Source organism: Lissotriton vulgaris, chromosome 3_1, assembly GCF_964263255.1.
Source record: "Lissotriton vulgaris chromosome 3_1, aLisVul1.2, whole genome shotgun sequence".
Classification (NCBI taxonomy): domain Eukaryota; kingdom Metazoa; phylum Chordata; class Amphibia; order Caudata; family Salamandridae; genus Lissotriton; species Lissotriton vulgaris.
The window spans coordinates 508,595,238-508,613,922 of NC_141689.1; the positions used below are offsets into that span (position 1 = coordinate 508,595,238).

Genomic DNA, 18,685 nt, shown 5'->3' on the forward strand with positions numbered 1-18,685 from the left:
CTTTTAAATGGCAACAAAACGGAGGTACTGATCATAGGCAAAGCCCCATCAGTATGGACATCGGCGTGGTGGCCGGAAGAGCTGGGCGATCTTCCCACACCTAGCCATTTAGTAAAAAACCTAGGCGTCTGGCTAGACAAAAACCTCACGCTCGACCACCAGACCAAACAGGTAGCAGGAACCTGTTTTGGGATACTACGAGTCCTCAGGAAAACGCTCGACCTTATGCCTGTATCGGTGCGCCAGACCATAGTCCACAGCCTAATAACATCTAGACTAGACTATGGGAACGTTCTGTATCTTGGAGCCAACGAAAAACGAATACAAAACGCAGCGGCCCGCCTGATCATACAACAACCCAGGAGAGCCCCATCTAAAATAGCTTTGAAAACCCTCCACTGGCTCCCGATCAGGGAACGGGTGACTTTTAAGGCCTTATGTACAGGTCATCGCATTCTGCATGACAAAGGTCCTAGATACCTCCGTGGTCTCCTGAAATGGTATGAACCCACACGACAACTGAGGTCATGTGGGACGGGACAGGTGCATGTCCCGAGGGTCCAGACAGCCAAAATGGGCGGTAAATCCTTCAGAGTCCAAACGGCTAAGAAATGGAATCAATGCCAGTGGAACTGCGCATCGAACCTTCAGAAACTAAATTCAGGAAAGACCTGAAAACAATACTCTTCCCCAACAACTAAAATCGAATGAAGCATCTGTAACGAACAACGTCTATTAGCATTTACAGCGCGGGGACACACTTGCTAGTGTAACCAGGTTCTTTACAAAATACTAATAAATAAATAAATGAGAGAATCGCGTTTAAAATCATGTGTATGGCACACAAGTCCATCTGGAATGAAGGTCCTACTATCCTTCACCCTTTGTTTCGTCGTCATCAATCCTGCAGATCATTAAGATCTAACCAGCGCAATCTGCTTGTAGTACCTAGGGTGAAGCGAGCCCGAATGGGAGGTCGTCAACTCTCCTTTCTGGCTGCCAAATGCTGGAACAAATTGCCAGATAACATCAGGCATGTAGGTGACCATCTTGCTTTCAGGAAACAACTGAAGACACTTTTATTCAACTAAGGGTCTAGGGTAGCACTCTGGTCTAATAGCGCTGGGATGCCTAAGGGTAGCCATGCGCTCTATAAAAACGTATTCATTCATTCATTCATTCATTTATTCATTCATTCATTCATTCAATGCGAGTAATGACACCCCAAGAAGTAAGTGTTTTCAAATCATCCCTTATGTCAAGGGCACAGGACATACTTTGTGAATCCCAGGGGTAAAATTTCTCCTAAGTTTAATAGTATGCTCAAACATTTTACAGTACCTATGACATCACTGAACACCGTGGGAAACTTGATAACCATTGCGTGAGTCACTCCAGCTTGAATTTCATTAGTCAAAATAGGAAATGTAAATGTATTAATATAGCGCAAATCACTGACCGAAGTCGGTATCTAAGCGCTTGCTTAGGGAACCCGTCCTGGTATTCCCCTGTGAGATAACCCCGGCAGGGTATCCACAAGGTGAAAGCCAGGCATCCCGCCACAAGAGGCCGTTGTGGAGATTAAGCAAGCTATTGCCCAGAGTCGCAGAGTGTGAACCCGTGAGCCGAGAAGGCACCGGAGCGAGAATTATCAAGTCCGTGGAATTTTTGAGCCCAAGACCCGCCGAGGAGGGGAATTGAACCCTGGTCCAGGGCCGATCTCAGCTTCCGGGTCTGCCGCCTCTAACCCCTGAGCCACACTTCTCCACTCCCAGAACAACTGGTACACCCTGCCCTGGATGTAGGTATATTCTTAGCTTTGCCAAATCCATCCATCCAATAATGCCTCTTCCCTTGACTGCAACATATCTTGGTGGATAAAGTCAAAATAAAATTACAAGGGCATATACAAAAAGGATTTGTCCAGTCAATCTGATTTTACTAGTGAGTCTACTGATTGTAATATCACTAAGCAACAGAGGAATCTAACAGTATGGTCAGGTGATGCTTTTGCATCAGAAAGTATTAAGTGGAAGAGGAACATTAGGTTGACAAAGAAATTTGATTACTTTGTCACGTTTTAATTAGAGTTTTGTTTTGTTGTATTTTTGTTTGTTTTCATCTATTTATTTTGTTTTTGTTTCTATTATAAAGAAAGGAGGTATGTGGTAAGTAGAATGTGGTTCTTTAACATTTTACATTGCATATGTTTGACATCATTGTTTCCTCACCTACTGTACTTGTGCAGTAGACTGTTGGTGTTTGTAAAGGATTCTATGTTCTGAACGGCGCTTTTGTAGCAGTTGTTATTCTGCTGCTCCGATGTCGAGATGCTCCAATAAAGCGACACAACTTGCACAGTGATTTGTGTAAGTTTCGTATTTTCCCCTACGACACAATCTTTCTAAATTCCTTGGCTCGTTTTTTAGGCAGCTAAATCTCAAGCCGTTGTAATCAAGTTCACTTCTCACCATTTTTCCAAAGGCCCCTAGGCAATGTAGGAAAAGATGAACCAAATAGGTGGGTGGCCGCGCTCTTTCAGTTCCCTGCACCGCATGAAATCCTATATTCAGCATCAATGCAACAGACTCTACCTGGAATCACCTTTTAGAGTCACTGATGGATTCTCCCAGCAGTATACAGAAAGCATGAGCAGGAGTATATCAAGTTGGGTCATGTTAAATGGTCCCCCCTTGAATTCTCTGACAGGCTATTTGACCAAAAAGCAATAGTAAATTCTGAATTGTTGCAATTAGGATTTGGAATGTCCTGAGTCCGCTATTTTCTGTAACATGCAAGGTTCTTGGGGGCATATTATCAAGCCCAGTTTTGCCGCATTAGCGGGCGTGTTCGGCCGAAAAGCAGCAATTTAAATGTCGCTCTATTACCAAGGACACGCGAACGCATGTTTCCTTGAGTTAGCAGCCGTCTTTTCTCCACTTTGCACGTCAGTGATTATTATCGCTAATGACATGCAAAGTGGGCGTTCCTCACAGAACAACATGGGTACACATCGCTAAAACTGCATCTTGATATTTACAAGGATGCCCCAGACCCGCAAATCGATGATCAAAGTCGTGCTAAGGCCCCTTTATCGCAAGATTTTAACTCCTGCTATTAATCGGACTTACCCATTTGTAACATGGGAGGTGGATCTCAGGTCTAAGTCCACAGCTGCCTATTATCAAGGTTAACATTATCGCAGGACATTTTTTGCTGCTTTTCTCATGCTAATGCATGTTATCACCCTCTATCACTGGATTTCACATCGCCTGGGTGAAAAGCGTTAATAATACCTTGCTAACCCGGCATTGAAATCCAGCGATAGACGTCGAAAATGAAAATCGCGCTATGCGCGATTTGCGATAATCATCACATGTGCTTGATAATATGCCCCAACGTTATGTAGAACTATTTTTTAATCTCTGTACTGAGACACAAAACCTATATAAGTTACACCAGAATTGTCTATAGTAGCGACTGGTAAGAGCACCATACCGTAGTCCTTGTACAAGTGTGCAAGCATAGGAAGTTAGTCTGACTTTACCCACAAGAGACCAGGTGCTTCATTCTGCAATGATATACTAACAGTGAGGCAATTTCCCAATGTAGTCACCAAAAAACGATAGGTTTGATAGGTAGTTATGAAGAGCAGCTCTCGAAACATTTAAGGACTGTCCCATTATATGGTTACATTAATTCTTGCAGAAAAATACTTGTCCCCCTCAGATAACTGTGTGTTTGACAGAATTTCTGGATTCATAGCAGAATGATGTTTTCGGTTACACACTGAAACAGTGGCCAGAAACAAGCAATGGCAAAGCAAATCTGTCTGGCAATGGCTGCCCATCTTTTAACTTTGTCAATATTTGCTTTGTTTGGCCTTGAGTTTTACAAAAGATTGTTGTAGGAGATGCTGGTACCAAGTCCATGTTACAAGAAACACTGGAAATAGCAAAAACATTTTTGGTTCTCAAAAGGCATACATTGCCAAAGTAGTTCCTTGGCACAGGTGTGAACTACTTTGTGTGCAGATGCACGCCATGTGAAAGAGCAGAATGCTGTCACTTCCCCTGAAGTTAACCAATGTTTGTTGTGGACTAATCCTCTGCTGGGTACTGAATGCTGTAGTACGGAAGGCTGTAATGGAACAATGTAAATGGCATCAAAACAAACCAACAGATGAAGAGGGCTGCCTGAACACAACTATAAGTATAATATATATTTCTACTTTTACTAAAATCAAAAAGGCTTGGCTAACATCAGACCTAAAATAGCAATCAGAAAGGGCTTGCCAAAAGAAAATACATATGTTTTAAATGGTGCTCACATACAGAGTTCATCATCCCAAGTCCGTTATTAGCCCATCCAAAATCAAGTAACAGTAAGAAAACTTCATAATTTCTGCTATTATGTGTTACTGTTCTGCTCTCACATCGCAACCGGCCATTGACATCCAGAAGTGCGTATTTATTCTTCTAACTTTATGTTCACTTAGATACTGACTTATAGGACGAAAGTAACAGTTTGTCTTAAAGCATTTGAAAACGCTTATACATGTTGTTGGAGGGTTATCCCCAAACTTTTTGCTTCTTCCTCCTGTTTTGTCCTGACCTGTTGTTGTTTGCTTTTGGACTCTGGGCACTTTACCACTGTTAATCAGTACTATAGTGGATATGCTCTTGGTAAAAATGGTGTTTCTGGATTAGAGTTTCCATGATTGGCTATTTGATTTACTAATAAGTCCCGAGTTAAGTGCACTGAGTATGCCAGGGCCTGTAAATCAGTCGACCTGCAGCACTGATTGTGCCACCCACATGAGTTGCCCTGAAAATGTATCTCAGACCTGCCACTGCAGTGTCTGTGCACAGTTTTTAACTGCTGTGTCGACCTGGCTATTGCACCCACCTGCCAGGCCCAAAGCCTTCCCTTTTACATGTAAGATACCCCTATGGTAGGCCCAAGATATCCCCTTGGGAAGGGTGCAGTGTATGTGAATGGTATGACCTGTACTGGTGTGTGCAACATGTCCTGATAGTGAAATACTGCCAATTTCGTTTTTTAACTATTGGAAGGTTATCTGTTCCATAGGATAGAATATGAAATACGTTGTAACATCTTACAAGTATAACTTCCCATTGGGACAAGATAGAGAAATAAAGTTTAGGCTCTCTGAAGTCAGAATTTAATATCACATCTTTTAGTAAAGATAGTTTTTTAATTGTGTTTGAAAATGCCACTTGTAAGAGCTGATATCTTTCCATCACATCCAAAAGCAATTTGAGGTTTCAGTGGCACCTTAAACCGGTGATAGGACACCATAAATGCAGCAATTGTGTTGCTTGTGACTCCACAATAGAAGGGTCAGAATTCACACACAAAGAGACCAAATGGCATCATTTAGAGTTTACTAATTGTAAATCCAAAAATGTTGTTCTTGCTGTTTTTTGTTCATGCTCAAAACTGTACACAGTCAAGACAAACCAACAGATTACCCAGCACATTACACAACATTGTTCTAGAATTTAAAAAAAGGTTGTCGCAGCTCCAATGATTTAACACTATATTGAAAAATCCCATAGTGAAAGTGATTTTAGGTGGACAATGTTAGCAGTCTTGAACACATTTAAACGTTTATTGGACATTGATTCTGCCTTTTTGCAGAAAGACTCGGAAGGAAACAAGGGAAACAAGGGAACCCTACTCACTTGGAACCTGGGTGAAGGTATATTAACAAAAACAAAGGCTCCTGTGGGAAATTACAACTAATATATAGTAAAGGGGGAGCAAAATGGCAATGTGGGTGACTGGAGCGAATGTCAAATCAAAGAAATTGCATATGCTCGGTATGAATGTATTGTTGCTTTTATGTAAACCAATTTCAGTTATTTAAACATTATTTAAAAAAACATTATAAACACATATGTAATCAAAGAATTGTAATTGCGTGTCCCAAGTGAAATAAACAAAAAATGAACCTAAACTTCTAATTTGGAACCAAGATAGTTTTGCGGTCAACATAAGGTTTCATTTATACATTTTCTGTAAGAAAGAGACGACCAAGACATGAATGTACAATATTATACAGCAATTAAATTGAGTGAATAACTGCTGCAGAGAGGGTCTGACTCTTTATCTTTGTCGACGACGTTTCGACCTGGCTGCGATAGCAGGTCTCATCAGGACTGTTCAGTGGGGGGCACCTGTAAGGGCGTCTGCCTAGTTGAGTGGCAGTATACGTGTGGCACCTTGCGGGTGAAAGTGAAAGGAAACGACTTACAGGGATCCCGTCCGGGACCCCTGCAGAGGTTGTGGGGCAAGTAGGTAGACGTGGTTGGTGGTTTGTCCGTAAAACCACAGATTTCCCAAATGGGCGCGGTAGCGGGGAGGTTTGTAGCTCAGGAACCACACGATGGCACTCCTGGAGTGCGTTTACAAAAGGAGAAATCAGCGGGTCATTTCTTCACGTAATCCTTAATGATTAACTCAGACGATGCTGGCTCTTGTAGGAAGGCGGACGATCCCGGCGGTAACACCTCTCTTGGCTTTTTGCAGAAAGAGGTTTACCTCATTCTAAATTTAAAATAGCGCACTTACTGGGCTTAATGAGATGACAGAGCTGTCCAAAACATAGCAATGTTTCTTTAAACACTGCAGGTCCCACAATGCACTATTCCATCCTTGCTATGACTTTAGTTTAAACATTCTTCGATTGGTTGTCACAAAGGTACTACAATTCCCATGACCATTGGTGATAAATACACCATTGAAAGCATTCTGGCTTGGAATGCGCGTTTTGCAGTCACAAGCGAATCCACACCGGTTAAGAGAAGGATGGAGAAGGACGGATGTGGCGAGATTAATGATAAGTAAGTGTGCTCCGTTTACCGCTTTCAGCACATCCTGTTTACATAGCTTGGAATTCCTCTAGATAAAGTGTATATATTTTTCCAGGGAAACAACGTTGCAGAGCTACACGTCCTGATACGAAAGACTCGGGACCTCTGTAAGGTATATTTCGATTTTGTTTGCACTCGGCGATAAAATAAATCCCATGCAATCTGAATTATTGAGACTAGCGCCTGTGGTGCTTGTTGATTCATTTTTAGACATACAAGAAATTCCAGTAGCGGCACCAGGGACGCGGCACTCTGTATTTTTCAGAATCTGAAGCTGAGTCGAGCCACGCTTTACATAAATCCTAAGTGGGTCTCAAGTGCCTTTTAACATCAGATAAATTGACGAGGTTTGAGTTAATAATGGAGTTGGAGTCTGAGATAGGTAGAAGTATTCTGATGCTTGTTTTTGCATCATTTTTTAGAAAATGCTGACATCCATTAACATGAAGTCCTGATGAGAGTCCCAGTACCACAGGCCTGGGTCTCGAAACGCGTTGGCATCTTTCTGACACGGATGATTTAAAAAAGAAATTTGTTGTATTTTTTGAGGGAACTGTCACAAAAACCATTCCCCATTTATATACTTAAATCATTTCCCCGTGTTTGACACTTGGTTAGTCTAAAATTCAGGATAGCGACAGATTCATAGTAGTCGTTACATGGTATGATGCAAATGCAATAAGGTTATGTTGTTCAGAATTATTTTACACATTAATGTTGTGTGTTTATGATTATTTTCTTTAGCGAATGTTAAGAGTATTGTTGTATGTCATTTGAAAAATAAGTGTTTCTTCCCTTTTCACACATTTGAATTAAAAACATTTAATGAAATCTAAAAGGAGTGGTTTAAATAAATAATCCATTCAAACAGAAAAAACAGTTGTCTGTTTGTAGCTCTAAAGCAATAAGAGCTTAAGGTGTGACGGAGCCAGGTCCCTTTTTGTGTTTTCAACTTTTAGAAAGTAGGCATTTTCTAGTTTATCCACTCTGTGTGCCTCTGCCTGTTTGTGTCTTGGTTTTAGTGGCAGGGGTTGGGGGTATGCTTTTACTGTAGACAGTCACTGGGGGGTTGAGGTGTGCCTGGCCCTTCCTGGATAACTTAAAGATGAGCTGAATAGACATTGGCTGAATTTAGAGTAGTTGGAAGAGTTTTCCTTGCACCTGAATTGGACCTGTCTTCCTTGCACAATGCTGTTGCCACCCCCTGTGGTCATACTGAAACAGTGATGACAGAACTGGTTTTGCCTGGACTCAGAGACACTTGCACAAAGACAACAAAGACATTATGAGGTATAAATATTACACCAAAACCACTGGACTTTACTTTACAGTTGAGCTAAGGAACCTGCCAGGAAGAAGAGCTGGAAAAGCTGTCAGTAGGACCTGCCAATTTGCTGTGTGCTCTGCTGTGTTGGCCTGCTGCCTGCTGCTTGCTGCTTCTGTCTTGGGCAGGGAAACGACTGGATTGTACGTTCATCATCCTGCTGTTAGAGTTTTCTCCAAGGGCTTGAAGTAGAGCTTGCCTCCTGTAGGAAGTCTCATGGGGTTAAAAGACTTCAGAGAACTCACTGGAATCAAGGAACCTGCCAAGAATAAGAGCTGGAAGAACTGCCAGGAATATTACTGCCCTTTGCTGTGTTATTGCTTTGTTGGGTTGGCCTATAGTTGCTGCTTTTGCCTTTGGCAGTGAAAGGAATGGACTGAACTTTGTTTACTTGTGCTGATTATCTCCAAGAGCTAGACGTAGAGCGTGCCTCCTGTTCTGAAGTCTCAGGGATGGCAAAGACTTCCCCAACCTCTGGGTACCGCCTATGCAACCGTGGTTTCAGATACCATTGAGGGGAGAAAGCAACCAACTCCGTCGCTGTCTCTGTGTCCTGAAGGAATCGCAGAGAGCACCGCCGCATCTCGCCCCGCAACCTGGTCTCACAAACGACGATCCCCGCCGGCACCGCCGAGCCGCTGCCTGCAACGTGACCTGTGGGCATTGCACTCTGCACCGCCTCGCTTCACTTTGCCGCCCTGGTCTCACCAATGGTGTCACTCCCTGTTGACTTTGAGATCCGTGACTGCACTGTGGCTGGGAGCACCGCTCGTAAGTCTCACAACGCACCACCTCGTGCCACACCACAGTCCGGATCGACCTATGCCAGCTTCCTGCAACTGGCTCTGTCACCTGCACCATGATCTGCACCGCCTTCACTCCCCACAGCAGCCTGGTCTCACTGACGCCGCTGGATAACAGTCAACGAGATGCTTCCTGCACCTCGACTTGAGGGCACCGCACGCCTGCACCGCTATGCTTCAACTCGTAAACGTGACAGCAGCAACGACTGGCTGCACCAACATCATTGGACACAACAAAAAGGTACTGTTTACAAGTCTGCTGACACCCTGACTGACACAGTGAGACAGAACTGTTGGATTCTGTTGTTTTCAGCACCATGATAGCACGGAAATTGCATTTTAAGGTTATTCTTGCAAAGTGCGTATTTGTAAGTACTGAATGTTGGATTTTTGTTGTTTTGGTCAGAAAAATATTGGTAATTCTTCTAAACTGATGTGGTGTCTTTTGTAGTGTTTTCAGTGTATTACTGTTCGTTATGTGCAAATGCTTTACACACTGCCTCTGAGATAAGCCTAACTGCTCGTGCCAAGCTACCAAGGGGGTGAGCAGGGTTTTTTTCAGTAGGGTATCCCCCTTGTCCTGACTAGAAAGAAGGGTCCCTACTTGGACTAAGGTGCAAACCACTGTCACTAGACACCCCCATTTCTAACATTGGTAGTCAGCGCTGAACATTTGAACTTGTATTTGTACTTGACTCACGGTGATTAGTGTACAGCACTGGAGTAGATTCCGGTCTAGGAAAGGCATGGCTTGGCATTTCGGGCTGGACTGTTCCCATGATGTACATGGGTCAGACTGATTTGCATATAGCCATGTCTGAACTGGGGTGGCAGAGTGGGCTAAAGAACGGTGATGGATTAAACTCAGATCTTTTGACTGGGTGTGAGTGTTTGATTGATTCAGATGCTCCGTCCATCACCACCCCCTTTTGTACAGCACTGGACTAGTGCAAACCATTATGCAATCATATACTATTTTTTCCCTGTTTTCCTTCTGAAATTGGTGGTTGGAACTCTGGTTAGTTGGGGCACCTGTGGGTCCTTGTCAAAATGGAAAATGACTTTTGGCACCTGTACATCTACACAATGAGGGAACTAAAAGCCTTTTGCAAGGAGGGGGGGTTGCCTGTGAAGAGATCTGAAAGGCAGGATCTTGAGGCAGCCCTGAAGTATGCATCTATGAAGTACCACACTGGGAAGCAATGATGTCAGATGACTCTGAGGAGGAATTTGAGGGGGACGGTCCCCAGCCAGAATATCCAAAGGGCAGTGGTCCTGAGAAGGGAACATTGTGGGGAAGATTGGCTTGTGAGGAAAGGAATCAAAACTGCTCTTGTGACCGGAGGCCGAGAAGGCTGGACAGGGAGAGCGAGGAGATAGAGCGAGCCTTAACTGAAAAGGAAATGTGTGCAGCTCATGAAGTAAGATTGGCCGGTTTGGAGGTGGAGTCCGGCGCAGATGGTGGCAGTAAAAATCTGATATTTACTGTTGAGGAACAAGTACACACACCCAGTGATGTGGCACCTGACTTGAAGGAGGGAGTTAACATACTCATGGGGGTTCAGGTTTATGAGGTAGCTCTGGCGGTGGGCAGTGTCCCTGTGGTGGATTGGGGAACTGGCACAGGTGTTCATATTCCTAGTGGTGGGAGGGACTACTGACTCTAGATTAGAGGTGCAGGGAGAGGGGTGCCCCCATGGTAGAAGCCTTGGTATGTGAATATGGAGACGGGCCAGAAGAGGGTATGTTGAGTGACAGGAACAAGCAGACACTGTCTTGCCAGTCTCAGGGGGGTGATGTGAGGTACTTGTGTGAGGTCCTGGATGGTGAGGCAAAGAGTAGCTTGGTCAACACTCGTGTAGGGCTGTGTGAGTCAATTGTTGGAGAGCATATTTTAAGTCCCTGTTTTCCAGAGCTATGGCAACAGCATGTGGAGTGTGAATTCTCTGACCCCAGGGAACTTGCATCGGAGGCAGACCTTTTGGTGGATTCTAGAGGGTCTGAAGAAGCTTTTGGGAGTGAACCTTAATGGGTTGGCTCAGATTTTCCTCAACCAAGTGAGGCAGGGGAGGTTTGTGGTAGCCCAGATTGGTCCCAGTGTAGTGTGAGGGGTGTAGGATCCCACGTCCTGTGTCAGAGGAGAAGGAGTGGGCTGTGTCCCAAGTTGCCCGAAACCCAGTCCCAGGGCCTGGCTGGTTCCTTTAGTGAACTCCGATCAAGGGGCCTAGTCTGTACTGGGAGGCCATCTCCTGAGGGGGATCCCAAAGTGTCAGGTGAACTGGGGGGCTGCTGTAATAAGCATCCCACCAGTCCTGGGGTCTGGCAGCAGAGATGTCATCAGTGATGTCATCAGTGATGTCACTGACCATGTCATGAGTGATGTAATATGTGACATCATCACCAGTGCATTGCAGGCGCGCGAGTTATAGTTAGCTCAACTAACTATAACAGGCAAATTTCTCTGGTTTTATATGAGTCAAATGTTCAAGTAACTAAAATGTCCCTGAAACCTTTGTTTTTTAGTGAATTTCTAAGGTTTTTTAAATGCTATTTCCTAACTATAACGTCTGTAAAACTTAGGGGTTTTTTCAGTGTATTTCAAAGGTTTTTTAAATTTTAATTTCATATTTTACTGTTTATAAAACCTATATTCTTTCTATTATATTTTTTACTATTTTGGAACTTTATTATACTTATTTTTGTTACCTTTAAAAATTATGTAATCTTTTATATCTTCCCCCAAAAATATGTATCTCTTTTTTTTTGTTGAGAAAACTGCACTCCCATACCGGTAGCGTACCAAGCTCCATCACTAGGCAAATCTGATCCACCATATTGCTAAACTCGTAAATGATGCGCATTCCGTATCCAACGGGTTCGTGACACTGCGTCCCGCGGAACATCATATACGAATGAAGTCACTCTAGCAGCTACTTTGGTATCCGAAGGGTACGCAGTACCAAGCCACGCACTACGTCATGTACGCATGGGGTCGTGCCCGCTGCGCGTTACGTATGCGATGAGTGCACACCGCCAGGCCCTCTGTTATGTCACAGATGCATGGTGTTGCACCGAGTACGCCAGTCCCCCTTTTTTTCTCAAAAGTATATCTAAATAACTTTAAACAGTATATGACAACAAGCGATAATCTAAAATATTTTAAATATTTATATATTTCTAACTGTAATAAACTTATATTATGATAAATATATTTTCCCAAAATCGCGACGGGTTTGTCCTCCTTGCACGGTCGGTGCGCGATTGCCATGTGACCTTAAAAAAAAGCATTTGATTGCTTCATAACATTTCCCATTGTAACAGTTGGACGACCCCACCCATTTTAGTCATTCTCTCTACAGCGTTTGATGAGAGACCCCACTTCACCTTAAACAGCTTTTTTGAAAAGTGTTTTTTCTGTGTACACATACTACACACAACATGAAACGATCATCTTGATCAATATTCATGGTCTGTACCTTAAGCCTTCCACGTGTGATGGCCATGCATCTCAAATGTTATATCAAAAAACAAATGTGTGTTACACGATGCCCCTGGTGTGTGTGTGCACATTATTGTGCTGCTTTTCGGTCTGGGTATTGGTGGCTCTAAGGACTATCATCAGCCACTGGTAGAGTGCACATCCTAGATCACATGTGAGAAACAGTAAACAGTAATGTGTTAATTTGTATTGCTGTACGCTCTGTTGTCTGGCTTTACCGATATAGTAGTGTGTCATATGTGAGACTTTTTAGATTCATGTTTGGCATACATTGCTTGACTGTAATGAGCATTATCACTGTGTATGACGTAGCCTCACTGCTGATCCTCCCTCCATCCAAACACATTCACATGTGTACGCTTCGCGATAGCAACACTTTCAATAATACCACACACCATTGACACGCAAGCCCAGCACACTTTGCGTACGCATAAATAGGATACCGACGATGCCACATGTTCCAGTCCTTCCACACTGCCTCGGTGATATGGCTGCATCCACCTCGCATAGCACAATACTAAATAGAAAAAAGGGATTCTTGAGGTGTACACCATCCTGGCAATCAACACTGGTGCTAAATTGTGAACCCTAAAGCCCGACGTGTTTCCAAAGGGATCCATGAGGTGTACACCATCCTGCAATCAACACTGCAACTGAATTGTGAAAACTGCTGACCGTAGTGTTTTCACACACACAATGACAGGAGGTGAGCAGTGGGGCCTGGGTGCACAGCGACTCCAATTGTGCATCAGCCTGAGTGCGCAGGTGCGAACAAGCGAAGTTCCCTTCGTAATGATGTGATCTCTAACTTCATTAAGTCACATCTCTGTCTCATTTTAAAGACTTGCTGGACCATACTGTAGGCCTGAGCCAGTGTCCAGCGCTGCTCTACAGACACATGTTGAGCACAGTGCTGTGGGAGGGGTGAGCTGCATCAACCTGGGTGCGCAGGTGCGAAAAAGCGATGTTGCAGTGCGTAATGATGTGATCTCTCATCTCATTCAGTCACATGTCTGTCTCATTTCAAGGACCAGCTAGACCGTATGTACTTTAGGCCTGAGCCAGCGGGCAGCTCTACCCTACAGACACGTGTAGAGCGCGATGCTTCGGGAGGGGTAGGGTGCATCAACCTGGGTGCGCAGGTCCAAACAAGCAATGTTGCTGTGTGATCTCTGACCTGATTCAGCCTCATCTCTGTCTCATTTTAAGGACCTGTTGGAAGAACTGTAGGTCTGAGCCAGCGGGCAGCACTGCCCTACAGGCACGTGGCGTTGGCTTTTAGGGCACTGTAGTGAGATCATTACTAAGTGTTCATGCACACAGGCTTCCGCCACTGCATTACACGCACACATTATGCTTCTACCATGCGCTCTGTTCCTTTGTATGTAAACGTTAGGATAACATATTATTATTTAACCTTGTGTATTTTTGTGGACTCCAACTCCTCTTTGAACCACGATTACCACTAACAGTTGGTAGATCGTACTTCAAAAAGGAAGGATGCACTCAACTTGTCTTTTGTTTTAAGCTTGAAATAAACCTTCATTTACCTCCAAACGTTTCCACCATTAAATTATTTCGCCCTTTTCAGACACTGAATTGATTGAGCCAAAATGGGAGGAGCGGGTGCTCACCCCGTCATGATGCCCTCGTCACTCCGTTCTGCCCATGCAATGTGTAGAGATTTGCCCCTTCCGCCTTTCGCAATGAAGGCAGAGAAACGGGGCAATTCTCCACACACTCGGGGGCGTAACGGAAGTGGCCGCCTGCCTGCCTCCCGCCCGCAAAATTAAATGTGATTAAAAAGCCTTAAGATAAGATTTAAAATCAAAGTTACTTTATCCCGGGGTCATCCTGGGCCATCCTGGGCCATCTAGCCTTCTTCTTGGAACTGCGCATGCATGGGAGCCTGCGCATGCGCATTCCTGGTGAGGAATGCGCATGCGCAGGATTTTCTTGGCATACAGATATATATATATACACGTACATATATATATATATATATATATATTGCAAACCACAATTCCGGTGTCTGGCTAGTACCTGCTCACGAGCGGGTCGTCGTTAGGGTCCCGGCGGCCCAAATATCCAAAAGAGATTTCCCATGTACAAGGAAACGATACGACAACACTCCAGAAGTTGCTGTGCTTAAGAATTTATTCGGCAGCAAAACAAACTACGCGTTTCACCAAACAGGCTTGATCACGTTTGTTTAGGATACACAATCTTAGTCCTTTTACCATTAACACAATCTCAACATAGAAAAAGGACTTGCCAAAACACCCCCCAGTGCATAATAAAGAGCGGACATATTGGAGTGGTTCATTCTATGGTCATGATGCAACAAGATTATAAATGAAAGTCCAAAGAACCAAGGTTGTAAATATTCACTTAATTCCGTCATCAAGTCAACTTGAAACCCCAACATGCTCATCAGTTTCATAATTTACATCGTCAGGTTTGTAACGAATATCGCCCAAGTGGGCTATTATTTATCAAAACATAAACATGAAATATGGCTGCTTGTCTTTACATACCGCCCCAGTGGGCATGAAGTACTCTTGTCATATTTACAAATGTAAATAAAAAACATGGTTTAAATTAAGTGACATCCCATTGCAATGTTGGTTCAGTTTAGATGGCAGTAATATGCAGGACATTGGTTCAACAGCATCACGTGCTTGATCTTTTGACAATGCATCACAGCGACCTTTCCTCATTAATTAATGGATCCTATCCAGGAATCTCAACTCCACTAGTCCCAAAGTGCATAGAATCTGTGAATTAATTAAAAACAAGGTGGTATTTACAATTTGGGCGTACATTGTTTGCGGCATTTTGCGGACATGCTGATGGTATACATACAAAATATTTTAGGGCATATTATGCTACAATACTTCCAGCATTACATTCTAAGCGTCAGATAGTTACTTTTCTAAGTGAACAGACAGTTCCTCATGGTTATTCAACCCCTGTGGGTAAGTGCATTCAAAATCAATAATCATTCTTGATTCTAATTTTCGCAGGCACGTTGTTCTGTCTCCCCCCGCGGTCCTAGGTCTACTTTGTCCAACACCACCATTTTCAGTAGATTCTCGTTCTGATAATGTTGTTCAAAGAAATGCCTTGCAACTGGGTACTGCTCATTATGATTTTTTATGGCCCTCATGTGTTGGAGCACTCTCTCCTTTGCCTTCAGAGTCGTGCTCCCCACATACCACTTGTTGCAGGGACAGATTAACAAATACACACAATACATGGTGTTGCAGGTTAGGGTTTTGCGTATTGTAAAGGTTTTACCCGTGCTAGGTACCAGGACTTCCTTGCGGTTCTCACTGTTACGACACGCTTTACAAGATCTACAGCATCTAAAACCCGGTATGTCTTTAGTTCTGTTTGCTCCCATCACTGCATTAGGACTTAGTTCATCCCTCAATGATTTGCTCTTTTTGAAGGTGACCTGGGGGTGCTCTTTCAGATGTAACTTGAGATGTTGGTCTGTCAACAAAACATGCCAGTGTCTGTTAAGGATCTTACTCACTTCACTAGACTGGCTTGAAAAGGTGGTTATAAACCTGATCTTCGATTCAGTTTCTGTGTCTGCATTAGAGTTAAGGAGGTCCCTCCTTAATCTAGTCTCAGCTTTCGTCACAGCTCCCTGTATGGTTTTGTTGTTGTAACCCCTTTCTTTAAAACGTGTTATCATCCTTGTTTTCTCCATCTCAAATTTCTCACTAGTACTGCAATTGCGTTTAGCACGCAATAGTTCCCCGTAGGGGATACTGTCCACTAATTGTCTAGGGTGCGCACTCCTCGCATTCAACAGACTATTGCCCGCTGTGCTTTTCCTGAAAAGACTTGTGGTCATCTTGGTTCCCTGTATCTCTATTAACACATCCAGAAACTCAATTTTAGACGTGTGTATTTCTGCTGTGAGCTCTTTATTATGCACTGGGGGGTGTTTTGGCAAGTCCTTTTTCTATGTTGAGATTGTGTTAATGGTAAAAGGACTAAGATTGTGTATCCTAAACAAACGTGATCAAGCCTGTTTGGTGAAACGCGTAGTTTGTTTTGCTGCCGAATAAATTCTTAAGCACAGCAACTTCTGGAGTGTTGTCGTATCGTTTCCTTGTACATGGGAAATCTCTTTTGGATATATATATATATATATATATATATATATATATAAATATATATATATATATAAATATATATATATATATATAATATATATATATATATATATATATATATATATATATATATATATATATATATATATATATATATATATATATATATATATATATATATATATATATATATATATATATATATATATATATATATGTGTATACAGGTGTATATATAGTATATATATATGTATAACAACACCTGGCTTTTGGAAGTGCTCGAAATGCAAAGCCTGTGAGCACGGCTGTAACACCCTCTCTTATCAACTACAAAACGGAAAAAAGGAAAACATCACTGACCACATAACATGTGAATCCAAATTTGTGGTGTACGATCTACAATGCTCATGCCAAAAACTGTACGTTGGGAGCACAATAAACAAACTAAAATTGTGCATACTACAACATCTAAAAACAATTAAAAATCAGGATCTTTCTTACCCAATGGCAAAACACTTTTTGGAGAAACACTCAAGCAACAACCAACAACCAAGATCTAAAATTCTTTGGTGCGAAATTGGTAAAACCAAATGAAAGAGGTGGAGATAGAACCTTGGACTTAAGAAGAGCAGAATCGAGGTTCATCTTGACGCTGGGCACAGAGAGTCCCTTTGGACATAACCAGGATGCTGAACTATATGTACATCTGTAGAAATGTAACCGCATGGATAAGATATGAAGAGCATACTCAATCTATGGGGACAGAACAATCATAAGTACAATGTGATAATACTTCGACGATAAAATGAACAACAATTTAAAAATGAGGAAACATTTGGGAAGAAGGATACAAGGAGAGAGAGAAGTGTAGACATAATTAAAATAATGAGTAGGGGTGAACCGTATAGAAGGATTGAGGGAACTCTGTTCTCAAAAATCAAATGTGGTACTTAGGGATGGACTAATAAAAACTGGATAGATAATTGTTATTTTCTCCTTTCCTTATCTGTGTTTTCTTCTTGAAAGTCTACTTTAGCATGATTGAACACAGGGAGATGGTAAACTTTTTTTAAAAGTCTAAATATCTAATGCGTCTTTGCACATGAAAAAAATATTTGCACAAGATGTTTTGCACAATGCACATGACACTTTATTATCCAAATTTGCCTTTGAACCATCCTATAGATATCTGCTATCCCCCCTGCCTTTCCCTTTTTCATTCCCTCCCTTCACTGCCTTCCCTTTTTCCCTCACTCCCCCCCTTCCCCTTCCCCCTCCCTGCCCTGGGTCCCCCCCTTTTTTCCCTTGAACCTCCTTGACCTTGCCCTTTCTCTCCTCCGCCAGGACTTCCATTCCCTCCCTCTTTATGACTATTGAAGTTCACACATTGTACATTCTGATATTTATAAACCCCTATGTTTCCGTTTTTATGAGTTTTAATAACATGTTTTTTACCAAGTTGTGAAAATGTTGACTTAATTACCCTTCTTGTCTTAGGGTACTTTACCATTATGTTTCTCTGTCTTAATAGAAAATAACAAAAAATGTATGTCCAAAATGGCCATTGAATAAGGGCAGACTAGTAGGGTTAACAGTCTAGTCTATTTTTTAAATGAAATAAAGAAGGGACTTATGCACTTATCACTTTAAATGGACAGCTTAGACTGCGGGACTCTATGGTCCAGTTGAAGGCAATCGCCGAAACGCGTTGACCATCCTCCTTGTTTGCACAAATGGTGTTGTAAAGAATAAAAATTGCCTTAACTTGAAGAAATCACGCTTTGGATTCCATTTGTGCTGTGGTGCATCCGGACTGCTGGGCAACGAACTAGAGCTCGGCTGGGTCCGTTCTTTGTCTGAGGAATACATATATATATATACATATATATATATATATATATATACATATATATATATATATATATATATACACATTATTTTCACGCTCTCTGCCCTCTGTGCCTCTTGCATTCTATCTCTCTGCCTCACCTTCTAGCTCTCTACTTAGTTGTACTACATTTCGTTCC

At 42.6% G+C, this 18,685-nt stretch overlaps 1 protein-coding gene across 1 annotated transcript in view; it reads right to left on the bottom strand.

Moving 5' to 3' along the window:
• PDE8B (phosphodiesterase 8B) overlaps positions 1 to 18,685 on the bottom strand; it is a 1,129,923-nt gene that overhangs the window by 919,833 nt on the left and 191,405 nt on the right. The gene's annotated exons all lie outside the window — the stretch shown is intronic.